Genomic DNA, 24,314 nt, shown 5'->3' with positions numbered 1-24,314 from the left:
TGCCAAAATCATGGACAAAGAAATTCATAAGCAATGAGAGTTTTGAAATTTGTATCCAGATGTTGCTATCTGAATCCAATAATGCAGGCTGAATCCATCTGTAGCAGCAATATGTGAAATATATCATTTATATAAACTTTAATGACTCCATAATTCATGAACAGCAGAATGATTGAGTCACAAAGGTCATTTGAAATAAGTGAATATAACATATATATAATGTCAGCCTATTGAGTGCTCTGTTTATGGATCACAAAATTTCAGGAAAGGAAATTTTCTGTAATTTATACTTTAATTTATACTACATGTCTTGTACTTAGAAACAAAAAAAAATGGATTTCTTATAGTAGTGCATAAATCCATTGAGCAAAGATAGAGAAGAGCAAGGAGCAACAGGTAGTTTGTGACTGTTGACAGTGGAACAAGGCCGTAAAAATTGGAGAAGTGACAGTGACAGCATTTGGGGAGAACAAGGTGGAAGGCATAGCTGAGCAAACCAGCCGTAATGTTACAAACAGAATGTCAGAAGAAAAYGGGCTTTGCCTGATAGGAGTTGGTAATCAATTGCTTAGGTACAAGCAGTGTACTTTACAATGCACTGGCCAGGACTAACATTAGTTGTGGATTATCATCGTATAATAAAGATGCGGCAAGGCATTGCCATCTGTGTGCAATAATATTCCATTTTCACAAATTGAGGCAAGCAATGCTCTTCAAACAAGACTAAAACTACTTCAGGTCAGTGAAACCATGGCATTTCTTCCCAAAGTTGCTCRATAAACTCTTTTATATCGGTTTTGCATGTGTATATACTATCATAAAAAACTAATTACTACAACCATAAATAAGAATCATGCCTACTTAATGATAATACCAATTTACTGCAGTAGTTTTTACTAGGATCTCAAAATTTCCAGTAAGAAGAGTGCATTTCCCTTTTATTCTGCAGCACTTATATGTACAATTATGTAACTAGAATAAATGCAAAGTTGATTCTTATCTGTGTGTAAACTTATCAAATTATATTACAAGAAAAGTAACTGAAAGAGCACAACTTTAAAAAATAGGTCTTACTTTGCATTGTATATATGTAGGCATAACTGCAACATATACTTAATGAATGCAAGAGTTGCCTGTGAACATAGTTCTTTGTTCTTAAATGCAATCAACACTTGTATAGAAAGTGATGATTTGCGATTGCTTCGCAGTCTATAGGTGTATATATCGGAAATGTTTAAACTTAAATACAGTAGTTAAGAGCAATGGGAGTTTCTAATTTAACTGAAAGGCATTTTAATAGCAGACGTTATTAAATTGTCATATTTGCACTAATTTATTACAAAATAATTTATGTATAGAGATTTTCATTTCTTTTTGATGGATAATAGTATTAAAAAGCTGATATGGATTGCAATTCATACAATTCATATCAAAATGCAATTCATACAAAGTTTGAGGGACTTTTTYGGAAAATGAGGCTTTTTAATCTCATAAACTGACAGTGAGATTCTGGAAATCTCTAATCTCGGTTGTCCTGGGTCCTTGAGAGATTTTGACCCTGTTTTTTGATATGGAACCACTGAAACTCCTGAAATACACTGTAGCAAGAGAGAAGTGACCAACTACTATTAAAAATTATCAAAATAGAAGATGCTAACATAGCCTAACAATAGAGAGCATTCTCATACTTTGGAGTTTCACTTGAAGTAACGTAAAAATATATGCTGATAGAAAAGATGTTGTTCAGTGCATAACAAGGATCTTCAGTTGCCTGCATGCTACTACTATATTGTGTTTAATCCTCTTGAAAATTACTGTTACGTGTAACACTATCCAATAATTTCATTCTTTGCAAATATCTGTGTGCTAGGAATTCTTGTTTATTCCATATTAAGTCAAAAATCCTACTTTCAGGTAAACCATTTCACTCTTTCAGCATCACAGTTAAGGGCAAACCTATGTGCTGTCATTACTTAATTAAAAGATTTTAATTAAAAAATTAAAAATAACTCACTAAAGAAAATATAGTGAGTTTATTTTTCTAATTAAAAATATGATTTATTGGTCAGAAAAATAAAGAGAATTAAACTCTTACAAGACATACCATTTGGTTATAAAATTAAATCAATGTTTAAACATTTACTTGCACAAAACAGGCCACAATCCTCTCTCTCTCTCTCTCTCTCTCTCTCTCTCTCTCTCTCTCTCTGCTTATAGTCTGTTTTGAAGGCCTAGATGAAAATTAAGAATATTGCTGGCCTGTTGTACACAGGAGAAATTCTTGTTGGAATAGTCTTTCTCAGGATATTTTCAAAATGTCCTGCTTTTAGAGAAATTAAAAATATGTATAGTATATTTAACATACACTACTTTTATAAGATCTGTTTGGAACATGAAAATTTGTTGAATTAATACATAGATGTATTAAAAGTAGATTGATAGACACTCTCCAGATAGTTTTCCTTGAATTATGTTGATTCTGGAAATATCAATTTACTGAAACACAGGGAGAATTTTTGATTATTCTCTTTTCACCTTTAAAATCCATGCCTACACTGCTAAAGATTAAAAAAAACTCAAAACCTGCATCTAATTTTCAAAGACCACAGCCACAAAATTAAGTATTAAATATACAGCCTGATACATATGCTAACATGCATTTCATTCTCCTTAGAAAAGCCTGTCTCCCAATTTTTGGAAGTAGAAGCATAGAAGTAGAAGTTTACTTCTATATCTTGTAATGTTGTCATTCATTTGAAGAGCAAGAATGGATAAAACGGTAAGAATTTTGTGGAGTTTCATTAGTGCAAAAAGTGGGCACAGAGAAGAAAATCAGAGCTTCTACAAACTTCTATTTGAAATTAGTACAAAACTCTCCTGAAAAGCTCTAGTTTTCCATGTCTCTGCTTTTATTTTATTTTATTTTATTTTATTTTATTTTATTTTATTTTATTTTATTTTATTTATTTTATTTATTTTGGTTTGGTTTGTTCTGTTCTGTTCTAACAAGTGTAACTTCAAAGACTGTGGCTGGTATTGGTTCAATTCTAGACAAAACATTTTTAACACATGAAAAGCAAAAAAATTGCAGTGTAAGATACAAAATAATGCTAATATCCATTTGTATAAACACAAAAAATTTGAATGATTGTGTCCCTTTGAATGTAACCATGCTCACATGAATAAGTCAAGTACGTGTTTTTGAAACTTGGCATTCAAATAGCTTGCCTAAAGATTTTTTGTCTGATTGACATTGAATTATGTTTCTTTCTTGTGACCAATACTGGGAGTAGAAAATGAGGAAAAGCTACAATAATTTGTCCCCTTGTCTGCACTAACAAGGCTTGAGTTTTTTATTAAGCTTTGCTCTAGGAAAATCACAATTGTATCTCAGGGTACAAGTATTTCACATGTAATTAATTTAAATATAACATAAAAGGAACAGACCCCAGATGAAATAGACAATTATCCTCTACATAAGTGCATTAAACTGCAAAGCAAGGCCGTGCTTAGAGTCTGGCCTTCATCTTCTTTCTCTCAGTATTCATCTTTATTTGTTTTTCTCGGACTATTTTTAATGCTTAAGGGAATCAAAGAAAAAATGTTGTACAAGAAAGAAAAATGCAATAAAATACTCGCATCGGAGAACTATACAGAGTTATTGTTCATGCAAGGGTATTAAGGGTTTTATCTTTTCTTCCTTTTCCTTTTTTTTAAAGAAGCTGTACTTTAAATCATCCAGATTTAAATTTGTATGAAAATAGATCCTCACTGTCATTGGTCAAAGGAAACCTAATTTGGAAAAACTAAAATTTCTAGTAGCATTTGTTGTCTGTTCGTGGATTTGATACACTCGAGGTACTGCTCGGGGGCAGATGCCTCTGAGCATTAACCACGCTGAGCGTGAGGTGGTCTAAACACAGCCCCGGAGCCTCCCCACCGGCCTCGTCCGCCGTTTCCCTGACCCCCACTGCAGCGCCTCTCTCCAGGTGCAGACCGTGGCCGCAGACCTGCAGCACTTGCTGCGTAAGAAGTGTCGTAGCACCCGAGTGCTTCCTGCTTATGCCCTRCGAGGTACTCGTTCAAGACCTGCTAGCGCCTTTCCTTTTCCTCGTGGTTACATCAGAGCATGCGTAATGCACCTAATACGTTGCTAATATTATCTTTTCATAACAGATATTGCTCAGCTGTCCTGAGCATAGCAACATAATATAGTTAGAGGAAGTAAATGGCAAGTAAAGTAATAGATTTCAAGGCCAGAAGATACTACGATGATAAACTGTAGAATTTTCTCAAGTGGTTTCTGCGTCAGGTTTGTAATTTTCCTGTTGGACCAGAGCATGTCTTTCAGAAAAGGCATCGAGGCTTGATATAAAGATGTCAGCTGACAAAGAATGTAAAATATTCTGCTGGTTAATTTTCTACACTGTAAAAATGCTAACTCTATTGCAGTTTCAACTTCCAGTTTCCACCTCCTGCTATATCTTTGGTAGTTAAACTTAAAAAAAATAAGAGAGAACTTTTCTCCCTGATATCTACTTAGAGCTTGACCAAATCACTTCTGTTTGTGGTGAAGTTAAAGTGATTGAGCCACTCTAGTTTCTTACTGCAAGGCAGGTATTTCTGAGTTCATGTATTTTCTTTGTACTTTTAATTCTTCCGGTTTATCAACATACTTTTTTGAAGTAGGAGCAGGCTAACAAAGGATAGCGGACGAGAAGGAAAGGCCAGTATGGTATGTGGTCCACTCCGTGGAGAAGCTGAGCATCTCCTGATGCTCAGGAGACGGAGGCTTTAAGACTGATACGATAGTGCAACGTGTTTCTCCTCCTGCCCCAGATGGGTTGCAGCTGTGGACTAAAGGGCTGAGAAAGCAGCAAGTGAGAGTAAACGCATTGTAGGATGTAGTGCTGCTTGTAGCCAACTGCAGGGAACAGAAGTGTTTCTTTATGACAGTTTTGGTTAAATCTCAGTTCGATATAAACACAAAATGGTCCTTTCCCTCCCCCCCCCATTCACTCAATCTGTGGATGGGTTTCAGATAATTTTGTTCTAAGAAAGGAGTGAGAAATAATGAACATTTTCAAATCTTAGACAAAATACTGGATACAGCTGATGATTTGTAGCTGTGCTAACATATTTCTGCCTTGTAACTCTACACAAACATGTACACAATCTTCATTCTTTATTCTTTCCCCTCTTTCTCATTTCTGCCATACAGCACAGGAAAACATTTGCATCCCGAAGAACATTATTTTTCTTTCTGCATTAGAAATATTGATGAGAATTTGTGTCCTCTGCTTTCATTTTATTAAATGCATAGTAAGAATCCTAGTGAAATAGCTTTAATACGTTAGYGAGTCTTTGAGGCTCAGAGAACATTTATTACATTTACAGTTTTTGTTTTGAAATGACCACAAGAGCAAAATCTACAAATTTTATGTGAAATGCCATTGAAAGGAACCTTTTGTTCTTTTAGGGAAAGAATTAGAAGTCTGAATTGGGCTACTAAGAACCAGAATAGCCTCAAATGCAATCTATTTCTCTCTCAAAGAGAAAGAACATTGTCACTAACTGCTCTTTCAGCTTACTCTATGAAAAGGATTAGAGGGACTTACAGAGCATGGAAGAGTAAAAAGGGGATAATTTAATTATGGACCAAAAAAAACATTTTAAATGCCTTTTCAAAATACAGGAAAAGAGGTAACCAATTTCTTTTTTCTTGAGACTCACATTCAGGATGAATTTACTGGGCAATTATTGAAGAAAAATAATCAAATAGAATGTTCTAAGTTTGAGCCATAGCAAATATTTATGGAGAATATACAACACTCTAAAATAAATGTTTGCAATATCTAATTCTGTGGTTCTTGCTTATAATTGAGTTATGATATATAGAGCTTAGTGAATACTTGGAGAATCATAAAACAAAACCTAGTACTTTTTTTTGCCAATGTGAATATAAATAAGAAATATCTTATAATTTAATTATAAAGACTTCTTGGAATCATATAATTACATTATAATGAAACTTTAATAAACAAGCCCCTACCCTTTTGTAACACTGGCTAGTGTCTTCCCCACCCCTTCTCTCCCTCTTGATTTCTAAGTTTACTTGAGCAAGTAAACAAGTTTCAGCTGAATGAGATAAAGGTTTGAAGCAGCTAGTGCTCATGGCCATTCCTTATAACACACACATCCATGCCACGTACAAGCTGCAACTCGTTATTCTGCCAATATGACCTGGAACGTCCAGAAATTCAGGTCCTCTGATTGACAAAATATCACTCACTGCCTGACAAGTCAGGTAAAGCAAATCTCATAGTTCAGTGGTGTGCTACCGCACACGTTTCAGGCAATCGCTGATGCTGGAGCAAAAGGTAAAGCCRCAGTAGTGACACTAAAGGGAAAAAATCACTGGAGCAGTAGAGTAAAGCTCTGAAAGAGTGCAAAGGAGCAATCATTAGAGCAGTAAGAGGAGCAGCCTTCCAAGTCGCCAAAGCAGTTTAAGAACTGATTGCAGAAAATGTGAGGGAATAGAAGGCTGGAAAGATAGAAAGCTTCACTGAGAGTTTAGGATCAAAAATGAGACAGCTTTAATAAGAAAAAAATGGAATAACTTTTAAGGAGTATGCATGATTCCATTTAGTTGTGAAATAGAAACACCATTAAAATAACTGTAAAAACACAAACTGTAATTAGTGCTCATGCTGTGGACATCATATTCTATTTTACTGCATGATCAAGCTGTCTTAATAATATTACTTTCTATATCCTCAGCTGTCTGTTAATCTTTAGTGCATATAAATTGAGGAGTACTTTAATAAAGTACTTAGAAGTGGCTTAGAAGTAGCTCTGTTTATATTTCAGGTTTGCTGCTTTTCCTCTTTCTGGGATTCAGTATTTGAAGATAATAGCTCCATTTGGTTTTATGTAGCTTGCTTTCCTAAGATACTTAATTAATAGAAGCATGGCTAGACACATACAGAAGTTAAGCTCATATATATATATATATATATATATATATATATATTTTAAAAAAAAAAGCTTTTTAGCTAATTTTCTGCTCTTGTTTTTGTTCAGGACACACTGCTTAGTGTCACTTAACCAAAATCTTAATGATCTTCCCCCGTTATTGTGTGCACACATTTTGCCACTTCACTACCACAGAACAACCTTGCTACCCTGGTACTTCGTGCATGTAAAGTATACAGCCGCTATTGCTCTTAATCTTCTCAGTGTCAACTTTTACGTGTTTTACACCTAGTCACAACACAACAATTACATATGTAATTAGTGTGATTAATAAGTCTCATAACAAAGAAAAGAAGCTGACAAGTGTATGGTAAGCAAGACCGTCCTATAGCTTCTCAAGGAAGCTTCTTCCAACAGACCATTTGTTAGTCTATACCTAAGAAAATAATAATTTATTTCTTTTTAAATCCGAGATCACATTTTAATATTCCTTACAAGTTCCAAAAGAACTCTCTGTATCAAAAAAGGGGTTAATTTAAAAGATCTAGGGGCTTTTTTATAATTTGAAAAATGGTTATGAACTAGTTTTTTTTTATAAGAGTGCTAATGATTCAAAATTATTCCAGTATAAGAGAACAAATAATAGTTAATAAGTATTCTAGACTGATATTTGATATTTGGACTCAGAGTCCATCACTGCCAGATTAACTAACTCACTATCTTGATGAATATATGACTTATTAAATGACATATTGATTGTCTTGCTGGTATCATACTATAAAAGACAATATGCACTTAGATTCAGTTGCATATATTTATGTAGAAACATGTTAAATCACATACATGAGTTTAAATCTTGAAAATTTTATAAAGTATCATCAGTGTTGCAAAATCTATCTTCCACGTATCCAGTCTTCAAGCAGCTGTAGCTGAAGGCTTTCATAGTTTAAATACTATTTAAGTAGCCATAATTTATTGGGACAATCAGTGTTTCACATGTGTTTAGACATTGTTTTTGACATCATGTTTCTGAATGACACGTGGGGGCAACTGAAACAGGTTTAGATAGAAAAACTTCCAATATTCTTAAAATCAGTTTGCTCATTTCGAACAATATTAATGGCAAGTATTTGATTCATCAAAGCAACATTTCTTCTGCCCTCTGTAATACTTGGTAGGGTGCTAAGGAACACAAAATATCTTGAAGATTTTATTTTCATTTTCCTCCTTTGTCAAGGAGGCAAAGCATTTTTCCTTAGAAAAAGACAGAGTCTGTATCCTAGTGGGTCATGGAATGAGAAATAATACAAGACGCTTGCTGGATTACTTTTATTTATTTTAATTAGGAAAAATCCATCTGGAAAATCTAATTCTTTCCATTAGTACAAAGAATCTGCCTCAAGGGCCAAACTTTGCACCCTTTACTTACTTGAGTATTTTTGTCATCATCAAGTCGAATTGTTTTAAGCTCTTGTCATTTATCAAATTCTCCTTTTAATGGTCCTTGTATATATATGTGCAAGTTTGACTCCAGGTGCATAGTCCTGAAATCTTAATATGCAACTTTTTTCATAAACAATACAAAGCGGTTGACAGGTCTGAAAGGGGCTTGTGTGAAAAGATAATTAAGTGCTTTAGAGAGTGTCAAGAGTCAATAGCTCAGCACTGTCAGCATTCTCGAGTGTTACAGGCTATAATTAGATGGCATGGAGGTGTAAGGGATGTTTGGCAGTTTATTTCAGCATGATCTTCAGGGTAAAAATAAAGAGTTGCCTCAAAATGAGACATTATGAGTGAGGGGGGCAGGAAGATTAAAACCTCACACATGTTTTTTTAGTGGCTTACATAAATTGCTACTTTGTGAAGATGCCACTGTTGAAAATTTCCATCCAGATATTTTTGTCCTCTGACTTAACTTTTAATTACAAGGTCATCAGTACACTTATTTTTCTGATTCTGCAATTCTTTAAYGACTTGCTTTCTTTCCTGTTTCTTTATGGGGCTTATTTCATGGCCTTTAATCAATAACATCAGATGCAATGAGCCATGTGTTGCTATAAGAATTGGCAAACACTTCCAGACTCCCATGTTACTTCAGAAACAAGACATAGTCGGTTGATACCAAGTACTTGAAAGTTGCCAAGGCAGCTGGAATAAACACAGATCCTGAAATCTTACATATTTACATAGCAGAACCTTGCAAGGTATATGACAATCCTGCAAGAAAAAAAATCTTTAATTTTTAACAGCCCTGCTGTGAGGACAAAATTTTAGCTTTATGAAATGTGTTCAAATGGATTACAAAAGTAAACATAAATGGCTTTGATTCCATGATCAAATATGTCAGTGAAGTTAACTGTTTTTTTGCAAAGATGAGTCCTTGGTATTCTTGGGGTTCATGCAGCTGCTCCTAAGGCAGAACCGGGATATATAAGACAAGATAAAAAGACATGGAAAGGATAGGAACTTTCATATCCTTACATGTGATCTCTATTCATAGAGATCTCATATAAGGATACACAGGCTTCTGAAGCTCTAACCCAAAGTGAAGCTGAATAGGAAATCAGCTTACCGAAATACTTGATTTTTTTTCAAAAACACTCATTCAATTTAACAATTGCTACCTAAACCATGCAATAAGACTTATAAAACTAGCTGGTTATTTGATTAGTACATTTTGTACCTCTGTACAAGTAATAATTTTCCCTTCTTTTTTTTTTTTTTTTTCAGTTATGCATTACTTGATCTATCTCTTGCATTAATCCAATCACTCCCAACTACCTCAACATTCCATAGATTTCCATTCTTGTTCAGTATAATATCTGTGGTAGTTGTTCTTCTTTTTCAAAGATTGAGAACTCTACTTTTATACCGGAATATAATTTTTCCACAAAAACTTATATTTTCAAAAACTTAGGTGACTGCAACCAGTTTTCTACATCGTCTGTTATTGTAATTAAGGGTTAGCTATATAAGAGTTCCTGTGACTACAGATATAATTATTAAAATATCAGTCGTCCACATTTCCATTAGCATTTCACTTGATTGTTAGCAATAAGCAGAAATAAAATATTAGGACTTTTAAAACAAGAGATTACCAATTAGTAGATTTCTCCAATGGCACAGAATAATTATTAATTATTATCATCATCCTCATTATTCATAAAGCAAAATATCTGTGGAATACCGGTGTGCTTCCTTCCTGCACTGTTTTCCAATGTCAGCCTTACCTGCTCTGAAATCCTGAAGGAATATTTGTATTAACTACAGAACTGCATACCAAATGAAAAGGCAAGATTGAAGGCAAGTAATGGTATGGATCTGTTAGGAGACAGACTTTTGCTCTTTTCCTTCTTCTAGACATTTCACACAAAGTCTTTAAAATGACACTCACACTCGTGTTCTCATCCGAGCATCTTCTGGTCATGTCCCTTCCCAAATTACATTATTTGTCATTAATTATAAAAACCTAGCAGATCTGTTAAAAAATAATGCTCCTTCTTAAGCCACAAGAGTTTCCTCAAACTACTCTGAAGAAAACCAGACATATTTCTATATTCCTAAACCCCAAGCTATAAAAATGGTCACTGGATTTATAGTGCTGAGGGCATCCTAAAAGGCAGAAAATATGGTGGCCTCAGGGTGGTTTCTTGTTCTACTAGAAATTTCTCATTTGCCATTAAGCTCCTCCCTGACCTTTGGATGCTCTACAGGAAGGAGTGCCAGTTACACATCCAGGTGATCTTGGATAGGTCTTCCTTTCGTTGGTTCATGCTGAGCTCTCTCCTGCTGTCAGAGGGTTTGCCCAGACTTCACCACCTGACACCTGCCCTGAGATAGTCAAAAATAAGCAACTGAGTAGAGAAGTGCCTCTTTCTCCAGCTGTTGCTTGAAAGAATCAACCATTCCTTGATCCTCAAAATCAAGAGGGTAGATGTGTTCCTTCAGGTATGAATGTCCACTAGCCAAGAGTAAGAGCCATGGAAAGACAAAGTTTATAATGACTTTGTCAGCAGCGTTTTCTGTTGGCTACATGAGCCAGCCTGTACTCGAAATGCACGCTGCTTGTTGCGTCCTGTGACATCTCTACCTTCTCCCTTAACTCTTATATTCCTTTATATCAAACTTAGGAATGAAAACTCCTAGAAAATTTTTCTTTGATAGGATTTAAATAGCATACCTTTTCTTTGCAAAGTAAAATTACACCTCCCTGTTTGAATTGTTTGGATGTTTCGATAAAGTGTTTTAAGGAGAGAGATGAGCAGATATAATTTAGTTAGATTTGCATAGACATCTGAGAAAGGTCATATTCAAGAGCCTATTAGGGAAATTAAATAGTTATGATGTGAAAAACAAAGTAACATCATGGATCAAAACCAGCCAAAATAAAGAAAACAAAGAGGGAGTTTAAACTGATAGTATGTTGAAAGCACAGCACCTCASTATTTCATACAGAGGTCCTATGCAATGCATTAAATGTATTAACAACCAAAAGAGGATGTGAGTAATGAGACWGCAAAATTGCAAGTAATAGTCCAAGGAAAACCTTCACTTGTCTTAAAAAAATTCCTAAATACAGAAATGGMGTTCAGAATCACACAGACAGTATGATATGACTCTATAAATCAGCAGGAAGAAGCTTGATTATAAAATTAGTTTTTTTCAGCAGTACAGGTCTCCCCATCTCAAAAAGGATATTGCAAAATTAAAGGTGTTCAGTGAAAGATGAAAGAAAAGTTATGAAAAGGCTCCTACTAAGGGAGTTTAAAAACACTTTAGAGAGACTGAAAGAGGATTTTTCTTTTAATTTCAGAATGGAAATGAAGAAGAAACATGCTAAAAATTTAAAAATAGTAAATGCTATAGGGAGGATAGTAGAGCACCTCCAGTTGCCTATTGCATAACTTCAGAACACAGGATCATTCGATAAAATAAAAAATCAGCTAATTAAAAATACTAATGCATATTTGTGACTGCAGTTGTCCACATGACATCCTTGAGGCCACGAACTTGGCAGGAATCTAAGAAGAGTTTGGATATTATAGGGCTATGGAAGTGCTCATAAATCACTACAGATAACCATTTTGGAAGATACTAAAACTGTATTCTTCTTGGTTTTAGGTCATACCTAACACAGGAGATTAGGACACATAGGATGGATATAGATTATTTCATGTCCATCTAAAATGAGTTATTCTGCTTTCTCCGAAGCTTTTGAAACTGGCTGTTCTCTAAAATAGAACACATCTCAGCCCTTTCTATATCCTGTTGAAATCAATGACACAATCTTTTAGATTTCATACACTTAAGAACTATAATATTTTCCATAACTTCCTGTATATCTCAACTAATATGCAGTTAAGAAAGTTAAATGTGTATTTATCTTACTTTTGTGATTTTTTTTGTCAGCAGATACTGACTGAGCTAAATCTCTGTTGCAATGCTTATATCTCCTGGTAGGACTAACCTCTAAGTGATTTCAAAAGTATGATTTAGGATCTTAAATTATTTAGACACTGTTAAAAACTATGTCAGCCTAATATATAAAATAAAGGCCACTGTCACCAAGACAAAAGGATTTAAATAATTTGCTTCCAACATTAGGCAATACAGTTCTACCCTGGAAAGGACTTTTGTAATTTTGGTGATTGGTCAGAATATAGCTTTATTTTTTCCTACCAAAAAGTTAGAAATAAGTGTTAGAATACTAAGCCAAAATGAGTTCTCTAAATAGCTGTAAGGTGAGAAATTGCCATTCCTTAATGTTGAGAATGTTTTGTAAGCTGTATAGCAAAAAGCTGGGATGGGGGAGGGGAAAGCCTCTCTGACTGTCATGGAAAAAAATAAAAGAGTAGAATTTTAAATTGCACCTCTTGACATCAATAAATAATGAGAACAGAAATGGCATCATTTCTTTTACATATACAATAAGCAAATCTGACTCATCTGCCAGTTTGATTTCTGTGTTTGGAATCTCACTATCCCAGGGAAAGAGCACTTGGAGCGAGCAGGRGGAGGATGGGAAAGGGAAGGTGAGGACCACATATGTAAAACAGGCTTTTTCAAGGAAAATCTTGTGTTAAATTTAGCTTTTCAAGCTCCAGGAATCATAGTTCACTGACTATGGTCACATTTTTCTTCATGTGGGGATGAACCACGCACAGCTGATTATAGCACTGAGGTAATGAACCTTTTGTGAACGTCCTGCAAGCTTTTGGGTCCATGCATTTCTCTGAATGTGTCTCCATTACCAGTAGTAAGACCAGGTACTGTGTTATAAAAATGTTTGTTTCTGACCAATTTCTGGCAATGTGATTAAGCCGCAATGTAGTCAGCATGTACAAGTAGAATTTCTTCTTAGTAGCACTATTTTCCAGAGTCCCTTGGCTTCTGCTTTTACCTCCTGATGACACCCATTTGCTTAAGTGTTTCTTCTTATATTGACAGTTTCTCCTACTCTCAGTTTTCAGACTTTCTCAGACACTGATATAGTTCTGATTAAATCAAGATCTGCTTTTAAAGAAAAATCTTTTCAGAAATATTTTACAAAGGATTTTTTTGTCCTTTTTTCTCCATTGTGTTTTCTCCCAAGGCATTATTCTATATATGGACAAAGAACATTATTTAGCATCCTTGCTTATTTCTCAGTTATGTCTGCTACAAGGGMAAATGTTTTATTCTATCTGTTAGCATAGAAGCTACAGCAAATAAAAGGAAAACAATCAAAATAATTTCTTACTGTGTAACAATTCAATTTGCCCTTACAAGGGATGTGTGTCTGCTCAAGACACACAACTTTGCCTSTCTTCTCCTGGCCACAGTGGATATTACATTGAGGACAGGGCAGTATCTTCTTGATCCTGACCTCTGTTTCTACCTTAGTGCGCACAATAATCAGCATTTCTAAGTAGGTGGCTGCACAAGGTTGCAGATGTTGCATGTGTGCTGCGCATGGGCTCTCAGGTCTTCTTGCCCCTGCCATGCATGGGAATTGCCCAGTCCACACATGGCCCAGACCTGAAGACTCATCAAAAGTGGCTGAAATTGCTGACCWGCACCTTTAAAGGGCATGTAAGAAGGGCTTTTGGTTCTATCAGCTGCTCATGCTGGGGAGATGATGGCAGTGGGGTGAGCAAAGGGTGAGAAGAATGGGGAGGAGAAATGTAATTGACTGTCTTGGGACATGTACTTGCCCCAGCACTAGTCCTCTAATGCTGAGATATCAGGAAAGGGGAAAAAAATGRAAATAGTTTTGTTCCCTCACTATCAATTGGCTTACCTCCTGAAAAATAAAGCCCTATTGTCCTGCTTGTTTGCATCACAAAAATGCTGCTGACACATATAAAGTATTCTCACTCCTTATACCTTCCTGTTACATTCCACTGATTTCTTGTGCATCTTGCAAAGAAGCAGTGGTCATTTGTCATAAGTATTTGCTTTGAAGTCTTAAATTTCTGATTATAGGACAAACTGAAAAAGAGATATATACTTTTAAAAATTCTTTTGCATAACCTGCCTTTTATATTTTCAACTTGTGCGGTACAAATTTACATTTTGAATTTTAAAATCAAATAGTGGAAGCAATCTGAGCTTTTAGGGTACACTGTATCTCTAGCAAAAGAACGGAAAATCAAAGTCAGATTATAAATGTGTTCTTCTGTATCACAGCCTAAGGCGTGAGACAGTAATTCATGGCCATAGCCTAAAGTAAGTGTCTCTTGAGTGTTTATTGGAATTTATACTATGTTCTAGCAATAAAACCAAACAGACAAACAAAAAATCTCTACAGTCAATAATCTGGCTTCATCTCCAGTGATTATATTTTGGCTGTCTTTACATAAATTCAGGGTGAATAACTAGTTGCAAGAGCAGTGCACTGAACATCAGCTCTCAGGTTACATTCAGCAAATTCTGAAGGGAATTTAAGTTTTATCATAAATATTCCATCTGTGAGGTCTTCAGTCTAGTGAGCTAGTTACTTAAATGTACTAAGAGATATTCAATGAATATTTTATAATACCTTAACCAGCACTTTTTCTGCAGTAAGTTAAGTGGTTTCAAAAGATGCAGTTCTTGTGGGTGAGTGCATAAGGGTTTTTCAGAGCACTCGATTAGATGCATGTTCAYACACTTCAGGGAGCCTGCCCCCTTTATACAGTCTTGACATGGGGGCAGGATGAAGATTGCTGATGAAGATTGTTATGTGTCAAAAGGAGTATGATTATGTGACTCACCTTGTTTTCCATTATATATAATTTAAAAGCATACTGTCATGGTATTTTTCATAATTAAAAAATTCTTCACTATTGTTTATAATTATCCCTTTAATGCTTGACATTGAAATCTGTTTCCTTACTGATTTATTTTTCCTTTCTTTGGAAGTAATTGTGGATGAGTTATTGAAGACTTATGTATGCRTGCCGGGTGCCTTAATTGTTACGCCTGTTACTAAAAGAGGGCAGACAATTTCATCCTATTTTCACCTAGGAAGTTTTCTTGACATATCTCCAGCTGCCCTCAGTCTCTAGGCTCTGAGATCCATTTGCTGCATGCCATGAAGAAACTGGGTACTTATGGGTGACAAAGACTGGGCTAAAAACCAGTTATTTGAAGTCATGTGTACTTTAGGCATCTACAGCATCTCATGTCAGTGTGTATTACAAATGAATTGTGCTTTGTTTAAAAAAGGACTTTCTTTTATTTTAAAACCTTCTGACTGATAATTTCRTTTGGTGCCTCTCAGGTCATGTTTATGAGAATATAAATGGTGAGAAGCAGTACCCTACATGTTTTCCTCATGCCATTAATGACATGTCATATCATTCTTGGCCATCTCTTTTCTCGAYTGAAGACATTCAGTCTCTTGGTTTTTCTTCTTACAGAAACCATTCCATACTTCTGACCACCCTTGTCGTCCTTCCTGTCTTTTATGGTTCTGCTTTATCGTTTCTGAAATGGAGATATCACAGCTGTAGGCAGTACTCAAACTGTGGGGTCACCAAAGGTTTACACACAGTGATACATTTGTTTTATCCTCTGTTTCTTTCCTAATAGGAGCAGACATGCTATTTTCATTTTGGATATCTGCTCAACATTTTAGAGWGCTGTCCATACTACCTCCAAAATCCATTTTCCTACCCATGGTATTTAATTTAGAGGCCATTTCTTCTCCTTTGTTCCTTATTTTTAATTTAGCACCACTTAATCCATTTTACCATATCACTCTCTATTAGGAAATTCCTCTGCAAATCTTAGCAATTTTAGATTTACTTCCATCAATGCTATTTCCATCATTATCAAAATTTTTTCAAATCTCTATTTCTACATCATTGATGAATATCATGTGCACAGTTTCTAGCAAAGATCTCTCTGCCAGACTTACCTGGTAACCTCTCTCTGTACTAAGTATTGACAGTTTATTGCTACTCTTTCCTTTACTATATTTAACCAATGTTTAATTGATCAGATGGACTTCTCTCATAACCAAAAGCAAAAGCTTGGTTGCTCAAAGAACCTTTGGTGAAAGATCTTGCCAAAAGTTTTCTGGAACTCCAAGCACACGGTGTTAGCTGGATATCCCTTGGCCACTTTTGCAGGAACTCAAGGTGCGCTCRAGTCTGCTCTGCCTGTTTCTGCCACTGTGAACAAGGGGAAGGATTGTAGACCAGAGCAGGACTTGCAGGCCAGGGTGGATGGATAGAAAGGTGCTTTCAGATGCCTTTGCAGCCTTCTGACTCTGCCTCCCAAAGCTGTGGTACGAGCAGAGAGGATCCGAAGAGATGCTAGCTGAAGTTTTTACAATACTACAGTTTCACCATTTTTTATCATCATACTGCCCCAGTGGCTTGTAAAAGGTTCWTACAAAATAACTACGACTTTTCTTCCAATAGCATCTACTGTGAAGAATTCGCTGCGCCCTTTACAGGATGTTTAGGCCCATTAAAACCATGAAGCACTGCTACTGTATAGTTATATGCGATAGCAGAGCAGAGACGAAACTGTGGAGCTTTATGTGAAAACCTGTGAGTTATCCAGCGGGTCACATTTTGGCAACTAGTTTTGATAATTTAATATAGCACTTGTAATTTTTTCCTTCATGGACACAAAACCAACTACACAAAGGAATCATTGTACTTTTTTTCCCATTTTGAAAACAAATGACAGCTTTAAGGAAAAAAGTGGCTTGGAGTGAAAACCCCAGCTTGCCAAGTCACTGATCCACTTGGATGACCCTAGCAGAAATGGCCTGCAATAATTACTACAGTTACTAAAATGGCTCCTATTTCTTTCAGGCCATCTTGATTGTTTAAGTCCTCTTTCCAGCTTAATGTTCTCACTTGTGTCAGGGAATCTGTGTCCTGCTTCTTACCTAGGTCTTTTAGAAGAGTAGTCTGTTCTTGCCATAGACTAGGCTTGCTTAAATAGCTGATGTGGAGATGATCAGAACTGTTTGTTAGCTGGTTTGATAATTTCTTTAAAAGGCATTTTCTAAATAACCTTATGTTTACACTCATTGAGTCTTTCTCCTGCACATGATGTAAGAAGTGATCATAATGCAGCCCTAAGAATGGAGTTTATTTGGGATTATGGTTCTACATATACATACATAGGGAACTGATTCAATTCAATAAAAGGTAAAGGATGAGTGAACCCTTGGTTTATTGAGACTGGAGCAGGCAAAACTTTCCCTGACTCCTCGTAAGGAACAAACCTCCATTATTCAGCAAATATGCTAAGAAAAAGTTTGAGAACAAARCTGAAAAAAAATGAATCTAAGTAGTTAGATCTGGACTTTTGTAGAACAAAGTGCTTACAGCTAGACCATGGTCCTGGAAATGCTTGCTGAGATGCATAAAATTTACCCTAAAGCTTTACCTCTTCCTTAGAAATCACCTAGATGCCTAGCAATGCCTGGAATCATGCACTCTGCTCATGTTCTGAATTGTTTTTATCTTGAGAAACCAAGCAGCCTAAGACTGACCATTACCGAGAAATAGCTATTTCCCTGCATGGCTCCGGTCAGGCCTCTGTGTAGGCAGTTTCCAAGCATTCACTGCTGCCACGATCAGCTAAGATCTCTGTAATGAGGTCAGTGTGTTGGCTATGATGAATACCTTCTAAGTCACCAAATGGGATCGCTAGGTGCAACTCAATTAGATTGGATCCAGTCTGGGAGCCAGCCACCTCGCATGAAATTTTGCGCCGCTCAACACTGCAGCATATAAGCCAGTTTCTACAGTCTGTCCTTGAGTTTGGAAGTTCGTTGTGGCATCAAAGTACATTATTAGATCTGTCACTGAATTACRTGTTTATTTGCTTTTCCCATCCTTAATTTTGATCTGACTAATAGCAGAAAAGTTGCTGTTTGTTATCCACAATCTTAACATTTGTAGTTGCTTATACCTTTAAAAAATTTTATCTTTTACTGAGACTAATCATGACATCCTTTTAAATTATTAAGGGCTAGAGATGTTCATTAGGAAAGAGATTAGAAGACATGGTAGAYATAGGTAATTATTTAAGGCCCAAGAAGGGGACTCATGATGCATTTTAACTGAGGATTTAGTGGATTGTTAAATTAAACGAGTGATAAACAGGTTGGAGTTAATCARTTGAGTAAAACTATAGGGAGGCTGTGTATGTGAGTCTGAATTTGAAGGGTTTTACAAGCAATCACACTTTGAGAGCTACAGCTGCTTCCTATTGGTTTAATAACAAACTCGATGACTAGGTAATAGTGCACAACATCTAATGCTGCCTAAAATGGGGCAAGGAGTGAGGCACCTTGAGAGACCTGAAGCCCATTAGTGTAAGGAACTAGTCCTTTGTGRAAATGAGAATAATTTTTGAATGAGATGTATTCTTTAAATTTTACGATGAACTGGGGGAGAAGACGTATTCTAAGAAGCTATTTGTCAATGTATTTGTTCTCACTTTCTGAATTCTTCAACTTTGGTGTCTCCGACCTATAAAGATACAATGAATTTCTTCTGTCTACATGAAGGAAGATGATAGTGAACATAAGTGCTCACTTAGAGCATTTAAAAAAATTATTTCTCTGTGTTATTAAGTAGATGAATCTTAGTTATCAGTGTTTAAGCTGTATTAGTTTTGCTGGACATATAGTACCATTTGTGGTTTGACTGGACAAGCACAACTGTTAGATCAAATTCAATATACACTTGATATATGAGTTCTAAATTTTTCTTCAGTAAATATTTTCAGTATTTGTGTAGATCTTTTTTCAATTTTCTCACTCTTGTTCATTTACACATGCATGGAAATTAAGTGCAGAGATCAAAGAAATCTATAAAAATCATATATATCAGTTTTATTAAGTGTTTCCATGTTTTTCTTGATTTTGCAAAGAATCAAGAGAATCTTATTTAATTTTGATACTATTAATAGCAAAGAAGCAGTATTGCTGCTGAGGAGAGAATGTACTTCAAAACTTGAATGTTCTTTTATCCTGAAAGCTTACCCTCTCAGTTTGGAGTGAAGGTTGTTGTGGGGATAATATTGTAAAGATCTTGATATTTGAGTTCTGTGGATAAAAAGAAAGTGGTTGTGTTTTGCAGGAAGGAACATTTTACTTCATACAATATTTAATTTAACTTTTACAGAAAACCCAGCAACATCAACATTACAGAAAGCTGGTTGTCTGTTAATAAAGAAGTGCTGGATGTTTAAAATTATTTATATTTTTATTCAGCAGCCATCAGGGAGTTAGAATATTTTTATGTTCCTTTTTTATTAATGATGGCAAAAARGTGGAAAAGCCACTTGTGAGTTGAAAAAAATAGGCAGAAAAAGGTTATACTGACTGTAGGGTTAAATACATGATGAAAAGCAGGAATCCAAAACTAGACTCAATCTATGCTGAATACTTTGTTCTCAACCTCCTCTGCCTGTGCAAAGGAATGGCAAGAAAAATATTTAGATGCTGTCAAGGACAAGAAATTATTTTGGGAGGAAGGACAGGCTTTGGCAGCGGCATTGCTAGGAGCAACTCAGGAGAATAAGATTTCTCAGCCCACATTTAATACAGTGTCACAAGCAGCACTTCACTGCTGTGCTCCTGACCTGTCCCTGTTTGCCACCTTTCAGAAGTGGTGAGAAGTTACTGAGACTCTTTCMCCAGCTCATCTGGAAGGAGGACACATCTCAGCTAGATTCGGCCCTTATGTGTGCTTGTTTCAATTCAGATTTGTCCTGCTCAGTTGTAGCAGATTGACGGCCTTCTTTTGAAAGAAGTCAGAGATAGATACATGATTACTCTTTTTTATTTTAGTTACAGTGCCTTTTCAAAAGAAGGCAAACTTGCCTGGAATTTAGCCAAGGCCTTCTGCCGTTTCTGGGAGGCCCAAAATCGAAACAACACCCTTGTCAGAGGCAGCTTTCATTGAGTAACTTCTATATAGAAGGTTTTAAGACTATTCCATACTGACCTTAAATACAAGTCAAACTAGTCTTTGTTCCTGTTTACTATATTATTGCTCTCCATTCTTCATTTAAAGATCCATTGGTTCATACCTGTCCCTGGTGTCATTTCATGGAAATATGCTTGTTACTGACCAGATATTCATGATGATTGAACAAGGTGATAAAATATCAGCTAAGCTAGGCAAAGCATAGAAAATGTATATACGTGTGTGTGTGTGTGTGTGTGTGTGTGTATGTATATATATACTGTAGCTCTAACTTTCACTTTTCTACATAATTGTCAGTGTTTCTTTTGCATTCATGAAATATTATGGGCTCCCTCTGGTGGGCCAAAATAATACCTTTAGGTTTTAGAGTCACTGAGGGTGTCAGAAGCCCTGTCTGATGGAGCGTTTAGTCTAGTAGAAAAAAAGTGTTTGTTCTAGTGGCTAAGGTTTGGAGTTCTAATCCTCATACCTCTTAATTTATTTTAAATTTGTACCTCTGCCTCATGCACACTGTGCTTTCAGCTCTTAATTCTCATCACTTAAATGTAATTTACGTAAAAAAATATTTGAATGAATAGGTTAGGCATCTTGCACTGAAGGTCAAGGCTCATATTTCATGAACATGGTGACTCTAATCAAGGTAGTATTAAGTCCCTAAGCTGAAATCACACTATTACAAATGTCACAAATGATTGAAAAAGTACAAATAAGTGTATATCTTTTCCACAATAACATACATAAATTTAGTTTGTATAGGGAACCTAATAATTCTCAAAAATTTGCTGCGTCTGTACCTTGTAAGATTAATTGTTTGTTCAAAATCAGTTCTATATCCTGGCTCTTAGCACTTTTTTGCTAGAGATATTTTTCTGTTCCTTTCTACAGTTTCTGAAGAATTATGGTGATCTCATCTCTGTCAGTTGAATATTAAACTTTCTTCATCCTTTCCTCCCTAATATGCAATTTCCTTAATCTATTTTTCCTACCTAATATAATTATAAATTGATTTATTCTTATAACCTTCCTAAAATAGACCTAAAATTTGTGGCATGTTTGAACTATTTTGAAGGTGCAAAAAAGCAAAGTCATAAGGGAAATAGTTTAGCTAAACAGAGATGAAGGCTAAGAAAGGGAACCTGCCAGAATAGGTTGAGTGACTGAAATGATGCATTATCTTGTGGTATCTTGATCATCAGACCCGTGTGTGATTTTGAAGTGAAGTAACTGAGACTAATTTATATCTTACTCAGGGTGGCCACTTCTAGACTAAATCTTTTTGCCAGAATGGCTGTCCTGGAAGATTATTTGGCAGATGATGTTTTTGTCTAATGTCACTGTAGCTTTGTTTCATCTCTTCCATGAATGATGATGTACTTTTTTGGATTGTTGCTTTGCTTTAATCATCTCTTCTGCACACATGAAATGCTACAGATATTTTTTTTCCTATCAGAAAAGAAATCGGGGAGGGGGGGGAAGGAGTCGTATTGAACGGGTAGAAATGTGAATTATACCTCTGTGTTAAGCTATGATGTTAGAGGCAAATTTCTTCTGACTTACGATTAAAGATCTCCAAATGGTGCTGGGAATCGTCTCAAAACACCAGTGCAGACAATGCACAGATATGATTTTGGCAGCCAGTGACCAATGAAACTTCAAAAAGAAAAGTGAGAAAAGAAGAGGCAAAGGTAGAACTTTTAATTTGTTCACCTCCCTTACAAAGACCTGCCTGAAAGGTGTCACTAAGCCAAGCGTGTTGCTGTGATCAGGAGCATGGTTTTGTTGGTCTGAGCGTAAACTGCTAAAGCTTTGCAAGATGAATCACAGCTGACACTGAGCTGACCCCAAATGCATTTCGGAAGCTGATGAAGAAGAGCAGAGCCTTCCACTGAACTGTTGTCTCTCAGGAAGACAGGAGMGTTTCAAATCCATATTCCAAACAACCACTTCGCTGTCAGTAAGTGCTGCGGAAGAGCAGTAACCTCTGCATGCACGGAGAGATGGGGAAACTTTTAATGAACCCGTCTGGCTGCAATACATTCTTCCTTTCTCTTGTTAATGGCAGTGAATGGCTCTGGTCCTTCTCCTTTCAGTTTGCCACATTTTCCTGAGCTTCTAATTGGTGAATGGAGAAGATAAACTGTGTTCTTCACTCTGTTTCAGGTATAGAAAATGCCTGGGATAGAGGAAATATTTCCAAAACTCCAAAAGAAGTTCTCGTCATTGTGTGATCCTGTGTTTGCATAATAATGCATTGTTATATAGAGAGAAACACGAGGATTATTTCATACATTTAGTTATGGTGATTAAAACTCTGATGCTCAAGTTCTAATGTTTTCTGTACTTACAATGTTCAAACCATTCAGCTCACCACATGAATATTATGATGATGATTATTATTATGTCTAGTTGGGAATGGGATAAATAAGATATAATCTAAGAAGCCAGTAGTTAAAATAGGAATAGTTGTCATACTTATATACCTGTTTTCTTACTGTGTTTTTGATATGCACATGTTCCTGAATATATATGCAGAAATGGCCTGCATTTGGGTACAGGAAGGCACAGCTATTCAAAAAAAACCAGCCCCTCGGATTCTCAGCCTTAGGTGACTCAGTTTCTCTGCCCCTTAGCAAAAGTGTTGTGATACTGTAGGTTTTCAAATTGTGCAGCAATATTCTGAAATATCAGCTAATTTGTGGAAGGAGGGGAAAAATTGTCCTTTTTTTGCTCAKTTTTACTTTCGACTTGAGGATTTTACAGCATGTATTTTTTGCAACTATTTAGCTGTTCATGTTCAACTACCTGTTTTCATAGGCTACCAAGTGAAATGAAAATATAGCAGAATATAAAGTAACTACTTCGTATTTTGCTTTTTCTTTCAGAAATGAAGAACATTCAAATTTGGTGAGTGAATTTATGTGAGATGTTCTTTGAGTTTAAATCGTTTATTCACTTTGTAAATTCTGGCTGGGGTCCACGTTTTGCTTGTAGCTTTCAACATGTCTGATATTTGCTTCCAGAAGCAATCTGCTCCAGTTTTCTTGTTTCTTTCCTCTCCAAAAAGCACTATGAATCACACTGCTGCATGTTGAGCTCCCAGCGCTGTTCTAGAGTACTGATTTCCAACCCTCTTCATGCTTTCCAACCCACTTATTTGATATGACAAGAGGAAAAAAAAAAAAAAAGTTTGGCATCCCTTCCAGCTTTAATGAAAGGCAGGGCGAGGTTTGATCTCCAAGGTGAGAACTCATGACCCTGTAAGTTAAATGGAATTAACCTGCGAGCAGAGGCTGAGCTCAGCCCCAGCGTATTGTGCCACGTGCGGGAAGCAGCAGCTCCGCCAGTGGGAGCCTCCAGACGACAACGACCTATGCAGCCTTAAATCTCCTTTTGTACTTTGCAGAAGCCCCTCTTTCTTCTTTCTGTGCAGATTTCCTTCTGCACAGTCCTCCAAATACAAGCTGAGACGTGGTGGAAAAAGACAAAAGCCAGGCCTTTTTTCAGGAGAAGCCACAGGACCACCAGGTGCGCATTCACACTCAACCAGCAGGCATTTTGGGGTCTACTTCCCACTACTTTTGACTGTTAAATCACGTGACTTCAATGTTTTCTTTCCTGATATAAGTTTAAAGAGGCTGTGACCTTGGTCAGCCTGAAATATGATACAGTCCCCATTTATTCRATGCTATCTTTTCCCTCTTTACTCCCTTCCTTCCAGAAACTGCAGCCCTGTGGCYAGTAAATTTGAAAGGGCCAAATTCATGCCACTTCAAACATCAGCTTGAGCAAACTCACTGAAGTTGAAACCCTTCAAAGCAGAACCAAATGTGTTCTAAAATCTTTTGTTCTGATGCATATTTCTGTCATCGCTTTCCTAACTGACTTTGTTTAATTTAATTATTTACTGCT

This window comes from Rhea americana, unplaced genomic scaffold (assembly GCF_003343005.1).
Source record: "Rhea americana isolate MKP2758 unplaced genomic scaffold, rheAme1 scaffold_11, whole genome shotgun sequence".
Taxonomy (NCBI): domain Eukaryota; kingdom Metazoa; phylum Chordata; class Aves; order Rheiformes; family Rheidae; genus Rhea; species Rhea americana.
This window is presented reverse-complemented; position numbering follows the sequence as displayed.